Consider the following 21052-nt stretch of genomic DNA (forward strand, 5'->3'; position numbering starts at 1 on the left):
AGGAATAAGAAAGAGGAGGAGGAGGAGGAGGAAGAAGAAGGAAGAGGAGGAGGAGGAAAGGGGGAAGGAGGAGGGGAAGGGGGAGGGGGAGGAAGAGGAGGAAGAAATTGCTTAGTTCCTAAAATACCATGATGTTGCCCTCAGAAAGACTTTCGTAAAGGCCAAACACATTGACACCAATTTCTGTGTTCCAGCAACTGCAACTGAACTCCTCTGTTCTGATAAATTATATTACCCCAGCTTCCTCATTTTATATTGCTGACCATGTATCTTCTCCTGAAGACCAAATATAAAGAAATACTCAAGGCGGTAGTAGTAATTTTTAATGGAATTTGAGGAAAGGTAGAATCTCTTTTAATATTGTATGGTTTTTATTGCTAATTTGACCCTAAAATAACACTTTAAAATTGCGATGTTTCCAGATTTGAGGTCTCTGGGCATCTAGCAGTTACTAGCAGTCTCCAAATTGGTACATCTATATGTCTATCTATAGATCATGGCACAGATACTGCCTGCTTTATACAAAGTACTGTGCCAGGAGTTCCTACTGTCACAGGCTTTGCTCTTTAATGGGGAAATGTCACAAATGCTACACTAGAATTCTCAGCAGCTCTGACCTACTTGACTGCCTCCTCCTTCTCTTGTCTCCTGTGCCTTCTAAGATGTTGGTCTCTGCCAGTTCTCCTGGCTGTTCTCTGGACACCTCTTTTTACTTTCCTTTTCTGGCTCCCCTTTGATCAATCCATTTATATTAGTGCTCTGTAGGGTCTGTGCTGGTGTCTCTTATCTTCTCACTTTCCAGCTGTACTTGGTGGGTATATGCCCTTTATGTCCGTAGCCTTGGCACCTATTTATTCCCAGCTCAGTCTCTAGCCTCCAGCTCTCTCATTAACTCTAGACAGAGATTTCCAACTGCCAGTGGGGCTTGTCCACTTGAATGTTGTGCGGGCATCTTAAACACAGCATGTCGTTATCCTGTCTTTATCTTTCCTCCTGTTCTTCTATACCCTACTGTGGTTAATGACACCTTTGTTTCCTCAGCTGCATGGGCTACTGGCTTCTAAGTCATTCTTTTATTTATTTATTTGAGACAGGGTCTCACTCTGCCACCCAGGCTGGAGTGCAGTGGCTCAATCATTGTGCACCACAGCATCAACCTCCTGGGCTCAGGTGATCCTCCCACCTCAGCCTCCTGTGTATCTGGGACTCCAGGCATGTGCCACCAAGTCTGGCTAATTTTTTGCTTTTTTTTTTTTTTTTTGTAGAAATGAGGTTTCAGTCATGTTTCCCAGGTTGGCCTTGATTCCTGGGATCAAAGGACCCGCCCACCTCAGCCTCCGAAAGTGTTGGGATTACAGGCGTGAGCTGCCACACCCAGCCCCAAGTCATTCTTAATGCCTTCTTTCCCTACATCATCTTCCTTCCAACCAATAACCAAGCCTTGTTGATTTAATCTCTCAGTTCTTCCTTGAACCCATTCTGTTCCCTCTTTTTCAATCATCAAGATGTTACCACTTTTCACCTAGATTAGTGAAATAGCCTCCCTGTTGATTTCTTGGCCTCCAGTCCTTCCCCACTACTACTCTTCCTTCAGACTGCTGCCAGAACGTCTTTCTAAAGCCCAGATTTGATCTTGCCAATCATTTACCTAAAATTCTTCAACAAATCCTTTTGTCAACACAGTTCAAAGCCCATAGCAAGATCTGTGAAGCTCTATGTGACTTACCTTTTAGCCCACTTACGTTTTCAGCCTCCTCTGCTGACACTCTCCCTACATACCCAAAGATCCCCATATACCAAACTACTCAGCATTTCCTCACACACCATTCTGGCTCCTCTTTCAGGGGCTTTCCAGCTACTTTGGAAATTCAGCCTAGGAAACTCCTGTTATTGTCAAGATCCACTCAAATATCACTTCCTTTGGGAAGACTTCACCTCCAAGCACTCAGGGCGTATTTCTATTATAGCACCTCTCATGTTAGATTATATATATTTTTTCTTTTAGAGACAAGGTCTTATTGTGTCACTCAGGCTAGAATGCAATGGCACAATCATAGAGTACCACAATTTCCAACTCCTGTCCTCAAGTAATCCTCCTACCTCGACCTCCCAAAGTGTAGAAGCCACTGTGCTCAGGCTATAATTATGTTTTATATGCCTCCTACCCTCCTAGACTGAGCTACAGAAACCATGTCTCACTCTATTTTGTATACTGGCCCTTGGCACAATACTTAGCACATATCAAGCCTTGCATCAATGCTCAATGAGTAACCAAATAATTGAATGAATAAATAACCCACTGTGATACAAGTTAGAATAAGAGCAGTAGGCAAGTTGCACATAAACTGCTGCTGTAGGGCATTCAGAGGACTGGGTCACATTTCTTTCAGCAACCAAACAAGACTTCATATAATTGATTGCCATCTCTCCATTTACCCCTATATCTTTGTTTATGACTTAACACAAAGTCGGTTCATTCCATCCCAGGTATAGCCCACTTCTTCTCCAGCCTCCACCCAAATACTGAAACTAGTTTTCTCTTTTCTGTCTCTTGTATAATAGATCTTTAGTTCATTTTAGCTTTGCATATAACTTTTATAATAACTTACCTATTTATAAAGGGAGGTCCCTTCTTTATTCTAAGAAGGATTTTTTTTTTTTTTTTTGAGATGGAGTCTCACTCAGTCACCCAGGCTGGAGTGCAGTGGCGCCATCTCGGCTCACTGCAAGCTCCACCTCCCAGGTTCATGCCATTCTCCTGCTTCAGCCTCCCAAGTAGCTGGGACTATAGGCGCACACCACCACACCCGGCTAATTTTTTGCATTTTTAGTAGAGACAGGGTTTCACCCTGTTAGCCAGGATGGTCTCGATCTCCTGACCTCGTGATCTGACCGCCTCGGCCTCCCAAAGTGCTGGGATTACAGGCTTGAGCCACCGCGCCCGGCCTCTAAGAAGGATTTAAGTGCCTGCCTCATAACTGATTGTCTGTTTTTATTATAGCTTCTTGTATAGAAGATACCCCAAAAAATGTTTGCTGAATGAAGAAATAAAGGATTGCTCAGGCACCACTGGCACTTCAACTTGCTTAGCAAGTACTCATGCCTCTTAAGAACTGGCCAAGGGCCGGGTGTGGTGGCTCACGCCTGTAATTCCAGCATTTTGGGATGCCAAGCTGGGCAGATCACAAGGTCAGGAGTTCAAGACCAGCATGGCCAACATGGTGAAACTCCATCTCTACTAAAAATACAAAAACTTAGCCAGGCGTGGTGGCGTGTGTCTGTAATCCCAGCTACTCAGGAGGCTGAGGCACAAGAATCGCTTGAACCCAGGAGGAGGAGGTTGCAGTGAGCCGAGATCATGCCATTGGACTCCAGCCTGGGCAGCAGGGCAAGACTCTGTCTCAAAAAAAAAAAAAAAAAAAAGAACTGGCCGAGGTCTTAACTGGAGCACTCTCTCTACCCTGCATGTTTGACGGCATTTCTGTCCATTTTCAATCTATTTTGGTTATATGTTTTTCACACAGGTCTGTGGAACTCAGAACACCGAAGGCCTGTGCATCTTCATGGCTCACAGCTCATGCTGTGTTGACTTGTCCCACTGTGGTTAATGTTTAGTCCCTAAACCATCAGCTGAATGTCCTTAAATCTGAAAGAATAATGAACACACGCCAACAGACAGCTTAGGTTTATTTGGTGACTTGCACCACGTACTTTGTGAATATCATCTCAGTCATCCTTTTAGCATCTCTCTCAGGCACATACTATCCTCTGTGGTGGCTCATGCCTGTAATCCCAGCCCTTTGGGAGGCCGAGGCGGGCAGATCACTTGAGGCCAGGAGTTCGAGACCAGCCTGGCCAACATGGTGAAACCCCATCTCTACCAAAAATACAAAAATTAGCCAGGTATGGTGGCATGCACCTGTAATCCCAGCTACTCGGGAGGCTGAGGCAGGAGAATCATTTGAACCCAGGAGGCAGAGGTGGCAGTGAGCCGAGATTGCACTATTGCCCTTTAGCCTGAGTGACAGAGTGAGACTCCATCTCAAATGAATAAATATGTAAGTAAGGGAAAAGCGATCACACAGCAGAATACAACCTAAGGGTAACTACTGAAGGGACAGATCAAGGAGCAAAGTCTACCATGTATCAACCTCTACAATGTCCCCAAGGGTCAGCTGTGTATAGGGACCCACACAGAATTTGGAATCCAAATACATCTCCGGATCCCCAGGCCTGTGTTTCACTCTCCAGGTAGTAATGAGATGTCTCCATTTTCTGCAGGCTGAATGATTCCCTCAGAGCAGAAGTATAAGTTTATTTATTGTTTTTCCTTCTATCATAAACAGTTATCGGTTGTGGCCCTTTCTCCCTTCTAAATAGGTGCCCAAATTTTTGGAATTGGAAAGAGCCCAAGTCTCCCATATCAGGGGGTGGGCCCCACTGGGTGTGAGCCAATCAGCGTCTTCTGTCCTGTGAGCTCCTGATTTACGCTGGTCTATAACCTGAGATGGCCTTCTCAGGATGGACCCCCAGGGATTGCTGGAACTTGGACTCTTGTCAGCCTGGTAAATGGTATGTCTTAGATCTGCTGCAGCCGTCGTGGAAAGCCTGAAGCTGCCAGGAGAGAGGGGTTCCAACATGTGGTGGCTAAAGAATGAATCCAACTCAGAGGAAGCAGAGCCAAGAAATGGATCCATGCCGTTTGAATCTTGGATCAAATTGTGCCTGGATCTCCAGTGAGACAATAAATTCCTGTATTACTCAAGCCTATTTGAGGTTGTTTTCTTTCACTTGAAACATTAAACTTTTAAATTGATACACCCTAGTTAAATTATAAACTGTGTGACAGCAGAGAGTGTGTCTCCCTCTCTTTTTTCTTTCTTTCTTTCTTTCTTTTTTTTTTTTTTTTTGTTGCTTTGAAACAGAGTTTTTACCTCACCTATGCATGAGGCACGGAGTGCAGTGGTGATCTTGGCTCACTTGCAGCCTCCACCTCCTGGGTTCAAGTGATTCTTGTTCCTCCGCCTCCCGGTAGCTGCTGGGACCACAGGTATCTGCACCGCCCAGCTGCTTTTGTATTTTGAGAGATGGGACTTTTCTATATTTGGCCAGGCTGGTGCCAGCTCCTGACCTCCGGCCAACCAGCTCGGCCTCCCAAAGTGCTGGGATTACAGGCGTGAGCCACCGCGCCCGGCCCAAGACTGTGTTTCTCTTGATCACCTATGTGTTCCCTGGCACATAGTAAGGATTCAATAAATAACTTTTGGATGGATGCATTTTAGCTGCAAGGAACACCCATGAACTCTCTTTACTCAGCTGACAGCTAAGGAATCTGGTGTTCTGTAAGAAAGTGACGACGTGGATCTAGAAGTCGGACCTTACCCCAACACTGGCATTTTCCTAATCACAGGAAATCTTCCAGTAAATACGTTGGGGTCTTTGAGGAGGCCCCAGAATAGCAGTCTGCTCCCTTCTCTGTGAATTTTGAATTGAATCAGAAGATAGCAGCAAGCTAGACGAGGACCAAAAATAACCTTTTCTACTGATAAAGCTGATATTAGAGAACGTGGCTTATATCATCAGACAAACGAGCTTCCCGATACTCAACTTCAGAATTAGGCAGACTTGGCGGCTTGATGACAGGCAGCTGAGCTGGAACGGGCCTCCTCTTCCCACCCCGCGGGAGCGAAGCTTGCTCCCAAGAAGAAAAGAAGAGAGGATGATACAAGGCACAGTTCCTCCTTCCAAACTCACCAGTCATATTAAACCACTCCTCCTTCTCAGGGAAGAGGGGGCAGGCGGAGGGAAGCCAGGAGTGTTTGGACTCCTTTCAGAAGAAAGAAAACATCAGGAGTGGGAAGACCGAGTCTCCCTCCCTCACACACACCACGTGTGATTTGGTCAGGTCAATTGATTCTACTTTGTTTTCAATCAAAATGGGCGATATTTCCAAGTGGTGGGATATGTTTGCTGTCTAAAATATAGAATAGCTCCATAGAATAACTCACACATCACAGAATCAAGCTCCCCAAGGAGTTGGAGATCTTCATTTGAAATTATGCAAAATTCAAAAGAAGAAACAAGAACTCACGACGAAATTACACAATCAGGGGCACTAGGTGGCAATAAGCCTTTTGCTCTCTCACCATGCCCATCAAAGGCATTTCAAGAGCACTGAAAGCTCACACACTTCCCACGCCGGCTGTCAGTTTCTTTCTGGATGATCTCAGAGCCACACAGAGCATTCTTAGTCACTGGGAGAACAGAACCAAAGCTTAACTCCTTGGTGGCACCAGGGGAAGTGGCACTTCGAGTTGGATTCCAGGAAATCCAGGGAAACACTTGACATAGGAAGTCTGTGACCACGTTCCCAGTTTCCCCAGTGTCAAGGCTGGGGCCATGAGCATTGTTCAAAACACTCAGGCCTGCATTGTGTCTGTCTACCACATGCTTTTGGTTTTACTCACCAGGGCACTTTTTCCTGTTTCTGTTTTTTGGTTTTGCTTTTTAAGGTAAACATGTACCATCTAGGCTTCAAGAAACTTCCTTGAATAACCATCGTTTGTCGATTTGAAGTTTGGTGCACAAACTACCAGCTGAATTGGACAATCATAACCCCCCAAATGAGGCAAAAGTACATTTAACATTCAACACGGGTTTTCCTAAAACTGGTATTGGCTGTTTAATGTGACTGAGCCCGGTGAGAACCAGGATGCCCTGAACTCAGCAGGATCCCCTCTGTTCTTGCTGCCAAGACAAAGTTTTGCTCTAATCTTAAGTAGCTTGCTGGTGGGCTATTTGCTGGAGGTCACTAAGTAGACTTTGCTGGCTAGCCCTGGGAGAGAACCCAGGCTGACAAAGGAAACCTTGAACACAGCAAGATTGAGACAATATGTTCCCATCCTCTCTTCTCAAATGTAAAGCTATTTTCTCATCTATTACCTGCCCCTATTTTTACCATGAGAAGCTCTCCAATGCCACTTTAGCTATCGATAATTGGCAGTCAGTTTTGCAATTAACAGCTGCCCAGAATCAATTCCAAGGATGCGCAACTGAAACTGCTTTTAAAAAGGCAGAGTTGGGGATTGCTCCGCTGCCTACCTGACCTCCAATCCTTTTTCTTACCCATACAAACCATCTGCTGGAAGAATCTGAAACTTGAACCACGTACCTAAATGCCCAGTTCTGGGTATGGGGTAGATATTTGAGAAATATTTCGATTGATTGATGTGTACCCGGGGGAAGGGTACGGGCAGCTCCACAAGGAGTTGCTGTGTAATTCACAGTGAAGAGTGGCTCTCCTGCTGACTCAAAACTCCTTTCTTATTTCAGACCAAAAACTCCAGGGACAGGTTTGGGTAAGAAACCTGGCCTCAGGGAAAAGCATATGAAGCCTGTTCATTCCCCAGAAGAGAAGCAATAGAGAGAATTGCTCACCGTGATGGGCGCATCTCAGCTTTGCAAGTTTATCGTCCTCATGAACCGCACCAGCAAGGGGCCTTCTATGAGGCTGAACTTCCCACTCACCCGTGCCTGTTAGAGACATGACCCAAGGCTTTGGGAGCTTTCTCGCAGCTTCTGCTTAAATGGGGGCAAGGAGGGAGCCAGTCCTTTCACCATGACCTCTAAATGACGCCAGTGCTGCAGGCTGTGGGGCCTTCGATCACTCGAAAACTAGGAGACTTAAATATTTTTAGAGACATGCTGTCATCTGGGCAGCCTTAAGTGGATGTTTTCTCTGTCTTTCTTCAGAACTAGTGGGTTTGCAAGAAACCCTCCCAGGGCAGCAGTCTTAGAGGAAGTGCCTGCTAATGCAAGAAGGAGGGCAAGGGGGACAGCCAGCTGGAGCCTGGAGCTGCTCATGCTCTTGGAACCCTCGGCGGGCGCAGGCGGGGATTTACGGACCTGCCTTTTCCCTCATCATTCCGCAGGAAGCTTCTTTAAATGAGCCTCAGCCCAGCAGCTCTCATGGGGCCTGGTGTTTATAGTGGAGACCAAGATAACAGAATCGTGGAGGTGCCAGCCCTGGATACCGACCCCACAGTCCAGGAATCATCAACTGGGCCCCAGGGCAAATTGTGTTCTGTTTTCTCTGTGCAAGATGCCAGAATGCTCCTGCCTCGAAGAGGTTGACTCTGTTGTCAGCTGTGGGAAAAAACAGCCAGAGTTGCTATTTACACCCTGAACTGCAAGCTGGGTAAAAATAGCGCTAGCAGCTTGGTCCAGCTTCAAACCCCACTGCAGAGAGATTATTTTTGGAAGAGAAGATTTTCCTCCCCACCCACAGATCTGAAAATGGTCACCTCCCCGGAAGAAAGGAGGAGAGATGATCCCACGCAAAGGTGAAACCTACCCCCTTCCCACTTTCCCTGCCCAGGACAGCACATCAAGAGACGACGAGAAAAGCCCTCCCCTGACAGCAGGTCAGGCCCAGCACAGCCCTGCAGCTGACCTAGTTCAAGGTACAGTGAGAATTAATTAACTTTGACTAAGTGAGAGGAGGCAGCTTTCTGAACCTGGATGCTGCGCCATCCTGTTGCTTGTGTGGCTAAAAGCAGAAAAAAATAATTGACCAAAAGAGTATGCAAGACCCCAGAACAATAGCTCAGAGCCTGACGGTCAGGAAATGACTCTCCAGCACTCCCGCTCTCGATAGGCCACGATGGCTGTAAAATGATGAATAAATTCCTAAAAGCCTGGTCTGGTCCTGCTTCTGTGTTGAGAACCCCTAGCAGCTGGGGGCTGAAAATTCTTCCCTCAGCTACTTGCTAGAGTTCAGGACCCAGTGTGTGGAGTTCCGGAACCTCCTTCAGGTTCAGGAGGTGATCCACATGACAATCAGTGGAAGAAAAGTCATTCCTTAATAGCATGCCCTTTATTCTGTAAAAAGATATTTTATAGGTACATATAAGTATGTAGATTATGCTGTCTTAGAACTCTAAAAAGATATACACATGTGGATAGTTCTTATCAGGTAAAACTATATTAAGACTGTGTGAAAAACAGCAGAGAAAAATACCAGATCCATGGTGTCATGAAATTGTTCTATAATCTGAAAGCGCCCAGGCTGCCCAGAGCTGAAACCAAGAGGTGCTTAATAAGTACTTTTAGGGAGGAAGAGAAAACACCTCCCACATCCTACCTCCATCCGAACCTCCTTCTACAGAGATCCAGGAACGAAAATGAATCTTCCAGTTTGAGAAGACATACCTCGGCAACCCCACCCACCTGAAAGAAAGGCAAGAGAATGACGTAGTGCTCCCCCAACCTCTTAGCACCCCTACCCAACACACGCCAGAGCTTCACCACCCTGGCCTCAGTGTGAGCACTTGGGTAGCGACAAAGTCGGGGACACCTGGGTCTAGGTGGGAGTGGTACAGATGGGCTTGTGCCTGGGGCACAAGGGCAGCTCATGCCTGGCTTTTCCTCCGGTGGCACACAGACTGAGGTTTTATTCCCATCGTTGTTACCTGTTAGCTGTGTGACCAACTCACTTCACCTTTTTGAAATCTGTTTGCCTCGCTAGCTAAGAGGGCTGATACCACCCACGTCCTGGGGTTGGTGAGAACGAGCCGAAGCCGCATGCATGAGGGCTGTTTAGTGGCTGCTGCAGAGTGAGGGTATTGTGCATCCAGGGGCAGTCCTGTTTCTCCAGGGCATATCCTGAGCCAGATTCGGGGATCTGTCCTGCTTCCAGCTACCTGACAATGGGGAGCCTGCCAGACGGCTAAAGTCTGAACTCTCTGAGAAATGCGTGGCATTGACAGAAATTGCTAAAAATGTCCTTTTCCCCCACAGTGTGAGGCCCTCCTGCACCCTGCCCTTCATTTACTGTGGTCCTTCACCTGAAATGAAAATGGTCACCTCCAAGGAGCCAGAAACAGAATCTCCCTATTTGGGTGTCTCTGCCAATGGGTTGTCCAGCCAGCTAAGGGCTGGCTCAGCACTGGCTTCTCAGCTGAGGGAGGTCACGGAAATGGAGTCCCAGGGCCCCTTTCCAAGTCTCATCTACCCATGACATCGGGAGGGAAGAGCTGCCGCTCTGCTGAGTCATAGCTATTTAAGCTATCAGTACTTAAGGGCTCGGAGACTCCCCAAGGACCTGGGAAAGACAGCTCAATATCCCTTTGATCAGGACTGCTTTGGGTTTCTATTTCCAAAGTTGAGAGATCCAGATAATGCTGACTCCTGCCCAGGGACGAAGTGAGCTCAGGTCTCTCTCACTGACCTCCTGCTGAGAATTGTAGGCCAAGGTGGCCAGGCTCTCCTTTCCAGCCTAAGTCAGCTTCCTTCTGAGTCAGCTTTCTTCACCTCCCTATTAATAGCCACTGCTTTGGCTGACTCCATGCACAGTATGATTACAGTTTAAGAATACATCTCAAACCAGGAAGCAGTCACCTTCCTGGAGCTGGGCTGTGGAGGGCCCCGAGCAGAGGCTCCATCCCAGAAAGCAGAGGCCAGAGCAGCTGCAGAGAGGCTGGGGAGACAAAGTCATTGGCCTGCAAGACAAGTCACTGCTTTGGGGGTTCTGTCTCACTGAACTTCCCTTTGTTTAGGGCAGGAGACATGGATGCAGGCTAATTTTATTTTATTCTTACCGATATTCTTGGGCAGGACTGAAAAAGTGTGGCTATCTTATCCAATTATGCAGACCCCTCAGCTCACTGGAACGGCCAGTTCTAGACCAAACTGGGGTTAGCCCCTACCAGCGTCACCTTTTCTCCGTCAGGACAGTAACAAAGTGGCCTACTTAAAGAAGCTCAGGGCCAGGTGCAGTGGCTCACGCCTGTAATCCCAGCACTTTGGGAAGCCAAGGTGGCGGATCACGGATCACCTGAGGTCAGAGTTCGGGACCAGCCTGGCCAACATGGTGAAACCCCATTGTTACAAAAATACAAAAATTAGCTGGGCATGATGGTGGGTGCCTGTAATCCCAGCTACTTGGGAGGCTGAGGTGGGAGAATCACTTGAACCCAGGAGGCACAGGTTGCAGTGAGCCAAGATCGTGCCATTGCACTCCAGCCTGGGCAATACAGTGAGACTCCGTCTCAAAAAAAAAAAAAAGAAGAAGAAGAAGAAGAAGGCTCAGATTGCCCAGATGGGATGGGATGCTGAGAACAGATTGAGTCCCAGCAAAAAAAATAAATAATATTTTTTACTCCACCCCTCTTCCCTTCCTGTGTTTCTCCCCAGGAAAAGCAAACAAGCTAAATGTGCTTTAGCATTAGATCATACTGAGAAGCAATGAAGTCAGGCCACCCTGTAATTTGTTCCAGCATTCCCATCCCTCGTGGGCCCTGAATGGGCAGAACATATGGGTTTAGGAGCCAGACATCCTGGATTCAAATTCTCACTTAACCTCTGAGCTGAGAGGGCTTAGTAAATTTATTCCACTTTTCTGAACCCCCATCTTCTTATGTATATAAAGGGATAATAATGTATCCTGAAATGATTTTAATGCAAATGAAATGAGACAACTTTGAAAAGTATGCCAAGTACTGTGCCTGGAATATAGTAGGTGATCAATAAACTATCTTAATTTTCTTTTCAAAAATATAAAATATGGGGAAATGTGAGGATAAGCCAAGACCATCTAAACCCCTCACACTGGTGGGGAAACATGACCAGCATCTCTAAACTGCAGGCCCATGATGTAAACATCTCTGGTATGAGGGCCCATGAGAACAAGCAGAATGTTGTTTCTCTCCTCTGGATTCATACCATTCAGAAGTTCCAAACAGCGGCCCAATCTGGACCATGATGGGTTCCGCTGAAGCCAAAGTGAGGCGTCTCCTGGCTCCATTTATCTTCCCTACTAACAGTTCTCAGAAGTCTCACAGTTCATAGGCCAGGCGCGGTGGGTCATGCCTGTAATCCCAGCACTTTGGGCCGAGGCGGGCAGATCACCTGAGGTCAGGAGTTTGAGACCAGCCTGGCAAACATGGCGAAACACCATCTCTACTAAAAATACAAAAATTAGCTGGGTGTGGTAGCAGGCGCCTATAGTCCCAGCTACTGGGGAGGCTGAGGCAGGAGAATCGTTTGAACCCAGGAGGCGGAGGTTGCAGTGAGCCGAGATCGCACCACTGGACTCCAGCCTGGGTGACAAAAGGGGACTGTGTCTCAAAAAAAAAAGAAAAAGAAAAAAAAAGTCCCACAGTTCATAAACAAAACAATGGCACCAAGAAAAAAATGGGCAAGCCAAGGGTACAGAAGGGCTTCCATGAGGCGGGGTGCTTATCTATATTTCAAGGTCCCCCTTAAAAGAACCAGGTCAGCCAGGCCTCTGGGTGAACCCTGCTATCAGGAAGGCCAAAGGAGAAACAATATATCATGGGTGCCCTGTTTTTCAACCTGCTGAGAAATAACCTGCCCCCAGACACCTGATTATTAGCTGACAAATGATGGTCTCTTTAGCCCAGTCCCAGTTGGTGTCCCTCAGCAGCCTGCAAGTCCAGTGGGGTGGGGGCAGGGTCGGACTTTGTTCTTGCCACAGCTCTCTTCCCTCTTGCTTGCCAAGAGCTCACATATATCTGATGGGAGCCAACCAGCACTGCTGGCAGCACAAAGTGGGGCCAGCCCCCCCGTGACCTCCCCTCACCCAACATTGCCCCCAGCTGACTAGGGGCTTCTGGGGCAGAGGAGAGAGCAGGCACTGAATTGACTTGGGCTCACTGCCATAGAGGCAGCCCAGAATTCCCCTCACCTCAGTAGGGAAGAGAGTGGTCCTCATGTCCTTTGTGTTAAGTCTAGCCTGGAGTCTACCTACACGCAGGTATTGAGGGGATGAGAACACTGTCTTTTCTTTCTTTTTTTTTTTTTGAGATGGGGTCTCACTCTGTCGCCCAGGTTGGAGTGCAGTGGTGCAAACACTCACTGCAGCCTTGACCTCCCTGGGCTCTGGTGATCCTCCCACCTCAGCCTCCTGAGTAGCTGAGTCTACAGGAGCATGCATGGATAATTTTTAAAATTTTTTTGTAGAGACAGGGTTTCGCCACATTACCCAGATTAGTCTCAAACTCCTGGCCTCAAGTGATCCTCCCCGCTCAGCCTTCCAAAGTGCTGGGATTACGGGCATGAGCCACCACACCCGGCCTACACCGTCACTTATTTACATGCCACAAAGACCGCCCAATTTAAGGATCAGCTACCCTAACACCATTCACTCCTGCAAATAGTTTTTGAACATTTACCTTGTGCCAGCACTGTTCTAGGTTCTGAATGCACATTGCCGAATAAAACAAGACTGTGTCTGCCCTAGGGGAAGAGCCAGACAAAGAACTTGAAAATGAATACATAAATAATTGCAAAGTGTGAGCAATGTTATTGAGAGAAGTACTTGGGGACAGTGATAGAGAATAACTGATAGGGAGGGGAAGGTGTCTGATTTAGATTAGAAGGTGAGGGAGGACCTCTCTGAGGAGGTGACATTTAAGGACTTGGGATTTCCTCTTTCTGCTCAGTTAAAAGTTCTCTCAATGAAAGGCTCTGAGAAGAATGAAAAGGTACTTCAGCCAGAGGTGCAGCAAAAAGCATTCTGGGGGGCTGGGCGCAGTGGCTCATGCCTGTAATCCCAGCACTTTGGGAGGCCGGGGCGGGTGGATCACAAGGTCAGGAGACTGAGACCACCCTGTGAATGGTGAAACCCCGTCTCTACTAAAAATACAAAAAATTAGCCAGCCGGGCGCAGTGGCAGGCGCCTGTAGTCCCAGCTACTAGGGAGGCTGAGGCAGGACAATGGCATGAACTCGGGAGGCGGAGCTTGCAGTGAGCCGAGATTGCACCACTGCACTCCAGCCTCAGCGACTGAGCTTGACTCCATCTCAAAAAAAAAAAACAAAAAAAAAACAGCATTCTGGGGACTGGGCGTGGTGGCTCACCTCTGTAATCCTAGCATTTTCGGAGGCTGAGGCAGGAGCATTGCTTGAGCTCAGGAGTTCAAGGCCAGCTTGGGCAACATGGTGAAACCCCATCTCTACAAAATATACAAAAATTAGCTTGGAGTGGTGGCACCCACCTGTGGTCCCAGCTCTTGGGGAGGCTGAGGAGGGAGGATCACCTGAGCGCAGGAGGTTGAGGCTGCAGTGAGCCGATATCACATCACTGCACTCCGGCCTGAGTGAGAGTGAGACCCTGTTCCAAAAAAACCAGCATTCTGGAAGGAGAGCAGGGGCTACAGAACCCTTGTCCGAGTCTCCTGCTATGGATGCATTTACCCTTTCTGCCCCACACTCAGCATCCATCTTTCCTCCTTCCCAGGGCCTTTCTAGCACCTTGTCCTGTCCCCTAGCATGTTCTCTTCCCTGTGAAGACATTGCTCTTCCTTGCATGACATCTGTTATGGACACACTGTCTTTGAAAACACTTTTTTTTTTAGATGGAGTCTCACTCTGTCACCAGGCAGGAATGCAGTAGCGCAAACTCTGCTCACTGCAACCTCTGCCTCCTGGGTTCAAGCGATTCTTCTGCCTCAGCCTCCCAAGCAGCTGGGATTACAGATGTCTGCCACCACACCCAGCTAATTTTTGTATTTTTAGTAGAGACAAGGTTTCACCATGTTGGCCAGGATGGTCTCGATCTCCTGACCTCATGATCCACCCGCCTCGGCCTCCCAAAGTGCTGGGATTACAGGTGTGAGCCACCGGGCCCAACCTGAAAACACTTTTCTCTAGAGACCCTACAGTCCTGCCCTTGAATCTCTACAAGTCAAATAGCTCTGATCTGTAGGAGATAAAACTCGCCATTCCTCCTGGGCCAGCAGGCTAATTACAGAATCTGCTTTCTATAACTCTTTATCTCAGGACTGTTTTCCCAAATTAGCATTAGCTAGGTAGCTATCAGGCCATCTGCCCCCTGAGTTAAGGAGTTGGCCTCTAGATTGTTGTGAAAGCAGCCCAGACATTGTAGCCAAACAGAGCTGGGATGAATCCTAGCTCCTTCCTTATCAGCTTTGTGAGCTTAGGCAAGTCACAGGGCTTCTCTGGGCCTCGGGTTCCTTACATGCAAGATTAGGAGGAGGATAGCACCTACTCCCGCAGAGCTGGCACAGCAGTTAGCTAGGAGGCATGCAAGATAGATGGAAGTCATACGTACTCCACAAATGGGAGTCTTTGCTGTGACACCAACTATAAAACAATCTGAGTAGAATTTTGGCAGTGCGTTTTATGAAGGTGACTGATTGCTCCGTTAAGAATGGTGGCCAGGTTTCCATTTCAGAAACCATTTGGCCACAGGAGCTCCCTTTTTAAAAATTTTTTTTGAGACAAGTCTCACTCTGTCGCCCCAAGGCTGGAGTGTGCCCCAAGGCTGGAGTGCGGTGGCACGATCTCGGCTCACTGCAGCCGCCGCCTCCTGGGTTCAAGCAATTCTCCTGCCTCAGCCTCCCAAGTAGCTGGGACTATAAGCGCACGCCACCACGCCTGGCTAATTTTTGTATTTTTAGTAGAGACGAGGTTTCACCAAGTTGGCCAGGCTGGTCACGAACTCCGGACCTCAAGTGATCCGCTCACTTCGGCCTGCCAAAGTGCTGGGATTACAGGCGTGAGCCACCGCACCCAGCTGACAGGAGCTCTTTAGTCTGGGGATTGCTAAGAACCAGGTGAAAGGAGAACACTTCGGGACCTGAGAAAAGGCATGGCTCCCAGAATCCCAGATTGCTAAGAATTCTGAGAAAAGTCTAGTCCAAATTTTTACTATCAGGCAGGATTGAATTTAAATCTCAGATATGGGTAAACATATTTCCAGAACTTAAAATGAAATAAAAAATAAATCTCAGACAGATGGAAATATTTCCCATACACAGTTGAGCAGCCATCACAAATGCTGCCATGGCTGTACTACGTGATAAGATACTTTATTGTAATTACTTCACTCAGTCATTTAATTATCAATTCAAAAACATATTTACGGCTGGGTGCGGTGGCTCATGCTTGTAATCCCAACACTTTGGGAGGCCAATGTGGGCGGATCACCTGAGGTCAGGAATTTGAGACCAGCCTGACCAACATGGAGAAACCCTGTCTCTACTAAAAATACAAAATTAGCCAGGCATGGTGGTGCATGCCTGCAATCCCAGCTACTCGGGAGGCTGAGGCAGGAGAATCACTTGAACCCGGGAGGCGGAAGTTGCGGTGAGTCAAGATTGCACCATTGCACTCCAGCCTGGACAACAAGAGTGAAACTTCGTTTCATAAAAACAAAAACAAAAACAAATAAAAAATACATATTTACGGAGCACCTACTATGTACCACGTACTTACTATTCAAGGCATGTGGGATATACAGGCACTGAGACAAGGTCTTATTCCTTGTGGAAACCACTTATATGTAGAGATAAAGTAAGAAAAAAAAAAGAGAGGAAGAGAAAGAAAAAGGAAAGGGCTGGATGCAGTGGCTCACTCTTGTAATCCCAGCACTTTGGAAGGCCGAGGTGGGCAGATCACTTAAGCTCAAATGCTCGAGACCAGGCTGAGCAACATAGATGAGACCCTGTCTCTATAAGAAATACAAAAATTGGCACCTGTAGTCCCAGGTACTTGGGAGGCTGAGATGGGAGGATCACCTGAGCCCAGGAGGTTGAGACTGCAGTGATCCAGGATTGTACTACTGCACTCCAGCCTGGGTAAAAGAGTGAGACCCTGTCTGAAAAAAAAAAAAAGGAAGAAAGGAAGGAAATGGTGATAAGTGATATGAAGAAAATAAAACAAGGTAATAGATAAACAGTGACCGGAGGAGGAAAGGGTGAGGTGGGGCTAGAAAAGGCTGACATTTGAGCAGAGACCTGGTGGGTGAGAAAAAGCCAGACATGAGAGAATTCAAGGAAAAACCATCCTAAGCGAGGATACCTCAGTACAAAGTCCCTGAGCAGAAACAAGCTTGATGTGTTCAAGGCACAGAAAGAATGTCCAGGCGCTTGTGGTCACGAGGCTGCGGGTGGCAGACAGAATATGTAGGACCTTGAAGACTTTGAGTTTTATTCTGATTGCAGAGGAGCAGCGAGGTCTGGTTTATACTTTGAAAAGCTCACTGTGGCTATTCTTGGAAATGTACTATAAGCGGCGTGAGTGGAAGTGAGGAGACCAGGTAAGGAGGTTATTGCCGGAGTTCAGGCAAGACGTGGTGGCTTGAACCAGGCTGTAGCATTGGAGATGATGAAAACCCGTCAGATTTGAGACCTCTTCTGGGGGTAGAGCTAACAGGACTTGCCTAGGGGTTAGATATGGGTGAGGGGTATTGACAGAGAGGAATCAAAGCTGACTCCTGGATTTTGAACCTAGTAAACTGGGAGGATGGTGATGCTGTTAAATTAGATGGGATTGTTGGGAGCGATTACTTATTCCATGTCTTCCTCCTCCTCTGGAGAACCTGGAGCTATTCAGAAGCACCATTCATTACTTCCATGGCTAAAAAGTACGACACATCTTAGTCGTGGCCCTTGAGGATCAGCTCACAATGTTCTCAGTACTGCAGCCTTCTCCAGGAGTCTGCCCTCAGCCTAGAGCACACCCAAGCGATGACCCAGGCCAGGAACCTGGGACCCAGCCTAGAGCCCTCCCTTCCTCTCAGTAAACGATAAAAACAGAAAAGTAGCTGAGCACTTCCTGTGCCAGACACTGTGCTAAGCACATGGATCTCCTTTGATTTTTGCCACAACCCTGTGCTGTAGATGCCATTATTATCCCCATTTTACTAATGGAGAGACTTAAGGTTAAGCAACTTGATCAAGTTCGCTGTTCTCTGCTAGGAAGTGTTGGGTGGAGCCATAGCCTGTGAGTTCACCAAGCCACTACCTCGTGGTGAAACAACCCTTGACTCCCATGGCTCGGCCTTCCTTATCTGTCTCTTCCTCTCTGTCCCCACGGCCACTGCCCTGGGTTAGGCATTTCTCTTTTTCTCACCTGCAATATTGCTACATCCTCCTTAATCACCTCCCTGCCTCCATCCAGCCTCTATGCCTCTCTCTAGTCCTTCCTTCCATAACTGTCCGAGTGGAAACGTGATGTATATCTGACAATGTCACGCTTCTGCTCAAAAATCTTTTTTCCCTCCACCCCATAAGGAAGGAAACAAGCTTGAAATTCTTTAATGGCTTCTTGATGCCTATGAGTTAAAACCTAAACACCTTACAAGGCCCTTCAAGACCTGGCACCAACCTCCTTGTGTGGCCTGATCCTCTCTCCTGCTGTTTCCCTTGAACTCTGTGTTCCAGGCATACCAGATGCACCTGAAGTCTCAGGTCTGAGGACTGGGCCAGATGTGCCCTCTGCCCACAATGCCTCTTCCTTTTCTCTTCTGTGCAATCCCTGGGCATTTGCACACACACGTGTTACACATACACTATGTTCATTTGGTGATTCCCACAAATTCTTTGAGACTCAGCTCTGAAGATGCCCCCTGGGAAGCCCTTCCTCACACTCACGATCAGATGTGGGCAACTATTCCTCTGATACCACCCCTTCAGACCTCTGATGAAGCAAATTATTTTGTATTGTAATTTTCTCTTTACAAACTGTCCCTCTTAGAGAATATAAGGTCTGTGAGGGCAGGAACCATAGTTATGTTGTGACTGTTGTATCCTCAACATCTGTACATGTTCATAAATATTTGTTTTTTTATTTTGTTATTTACTTTTTTCTTTTTTTGAGACGGAATTTTGCCCTTGTTGCCCAGGCTGGAGTGCAATGGCATGATTGCAGCTCACCGCAACCTCCACCTCCCAGGTTCAAACGATTCTCCTGCCTCAGCCTCCCGAGTAGCTGGGATTACAGGCGCCTGCCACCGTGCCCAGCTAATTTTTGTATTTTTAGTAGAGACAGTGTTTTGTCATGTTGTGCAGGCTGGTCTCGAACTCCTGATCTCAGGTGATCCACCCACCTCAGCCTCCCAAAGTACTGGGATTACAAGCGTGAGTCACTGTGCCCAGCCTAATATTTGTTAAATGAATAAATAAATGGCTTCTTGAAATGAATTGATCTTCAAAGTAGATTCTGAAATCTTGGAAACACTTTGTCCTCACATTTTCCCTTTGTTGGACTTATTTCCCTGGGGATTTTTGCTATAGTGGGGCTTGGGTTGGAGGTTGAATATATAGTGGCTAAAATATAGACTCCAGGCTGACCATGGTGGTTTACATCTGTAATCCCAGTGCTTTAGGAAGCTGAAGCAGGAGGATTTCTTGAGCCCAGGAGTTCGAGGCTGCAGTGAGCTATGATTGCACCACTGCAATCCAGCCTGGGCAACAGAGCAAGACCCTGTCTCTTGAAAAAAAAGAAAAAAAAAAGAACTCAGCATCTCAGCCTCTGTTTCATTTATTGTAAAACTGAGTTAATAATAGAACCTACCTTAGAGGGTTAATATGAAGGCTAATGAAAAAGTACATGTGGGCTGGGCACAGTGGCTCATGCCTATAATCCTAGCACTTTGGGAGGCGGAGGCGGGTGGATTGCCTGAGCTCAGGAGTTGGAGAGCAGTCTAGGCAACATGGTGAAAACCAGTCTCTACAAAAATACAAAAACTAGCCAGGCATGGTGGTGTGTGCCTGTAGTTCCAGCTACTTGGGAGGCTGAGGCACGAGAATTGTTTGAATTTGGGAGGCGGAGGTTGCAGTGAGCCAGGATCACACCACTGCACTCCAGCCTAGGTGACAGAGCAAGACTCTGTCTCCAAAAAAAAAAAAACAAAAAGTACATGTGGAACATTTGGTGTCTGGCACAGAGTGAGTGCTCAATACATATGAGCTATTATTAGCAGCTATTTTCCTGACAGCTTCACTTGACCCCATTGTGTCACCATCACTTTTTGAACCAAATGTCTGGAGTCTGGTTCTCCAACACGGGCACTCGATTTCAGCAGGCTTTACATTTGCCATCGTACTGGGTCACCCTGGATACTAGGCCTTGGGGGAAATGGATCCAGATGGTGTCTAAAACTCGGAATAGCCTTTTGCTTGTAAGTCATGATTTATTGCCTAGAAACGAAAAGTAAGCATTACCCACGAGTCAACAGATTACCTGAATTCTTCAAAAGTCCCACCAGTCTGTTCCCTGCTGCCACTCGCTCTTTCTCAAATTTGGTCAAACAGAGGTGATTGGTGATTGGTGCAGCAATTTCTCCTCGGAGGAAAGGAAGTGGGATGCACAGACCCTCAGAGTAAACCGCCAGATGTTTTGCTCCTTCCGTTGGCTACACAGGGGTGTATAAGAAAGCAACTCTGGGTAGACAGAGACCCAAGTGTGACAGTCCCATACACGGCTGGAAGAAATGCCTTTCTTTCAATACTCAGGCAGAAGGAGGAGGCTGTAGTCTCCATTCAGGCTTGAGATTTATAGATGCTGAGTTAAGCAGCCTCTTTGAGAGGTCATAATAGTGTCCCTGGAGCCTTGAACTAAATAGCCCAGATTATAAATTGCGAGATTGGCCAGATACGGTGGCTCACATCTGTAATCCCAGCACTTTGGGAGGCCAACATAGGTGGATGGCTTGAGCTCAAAAGTTCAAGTCCAGCCTGGGTAACATGGCGAAACCCCGTCTCTACCAAAAATACAGAAAATTAGCCAGGTGTGGTGGTGCACATCTGTGGTTTCAGCTACTCAGGAGGCTGAGGTGGTCAGGGAGGCGGAGGTTGCAGTGAGCCAAAATCGTGCCACTGCACTCCAGTCTGGATGACAGAGTGAGACCCCATCTCAAAATAGATAAATAAATAGCAAATGTGTATGCTAATGAAGTGAGTTAGGAGTGACATGACTTAAAGTAACAAAATGATTCCTCAAAAGGATTAAATGACTCTTCATGTCAAATGACTTTTTTTTTTTTCTTTTGAGATGGAGTTTTGCTCTTGTTGCCCAGGCTGGAGTGCAATGGCAATGGCAAGATCTCGGCTCACCGCAACCTCCACCTTCCAGGTTCAAGCGATTTTCCTGCCTCAGCCTCCAGAGTAGCTGGGATTACAGGCACCCACCACCACGCCTGGCTAATTTTGTGTGCCAGCCTCAGATGGTCTACCCGCCTCAGCCTCCCAAAGTGCTGGGATTACAGGCGTGAGCCACCGCACCTG

The 21052-nt window shown here is 47.3% G+C and overlaps 1 long non-coding RNA gene and 1 pseudogene across 1 annotated transcript in view; both read left to right on the forward strand.

Moving 5' to 3' along the window:
* LOC103878799 overlaps nt 1-4921 on the forward strand; it is a 137999-nt gene extending 133078 nt beyond the window's left edge. The window contains exon 7 of the long non-coding RNA XR_001896067.3: nt 4381-4921. This is a non-coding gene — a long non-coding RNA (uncharacterized LOC103878799). The remainder of the gene's footprint in view (nt 1-4380) is intronic.
* A 3374-nt stretch (nt 4922-8295) lies between these two features.
* Nucleotides 8296-20972, forward strand: LOC116270961 (annotated as a pseudogene).
* Nucleotides 20973-21052: the final 80 nt, after the last annotated feature.

Source organism: Papio anubis, chromosome 17, assembly GCF_008728515.1.
Source record: "Papio anubis isolate 15944 chromosome 17, Panubis1.0, whole genome shotgun sequence".
NCBI lineage: Eukaryota > Metazoa > Chordata > Mammalia > Primates > Cercopithecidae > Papio > Papio anubis.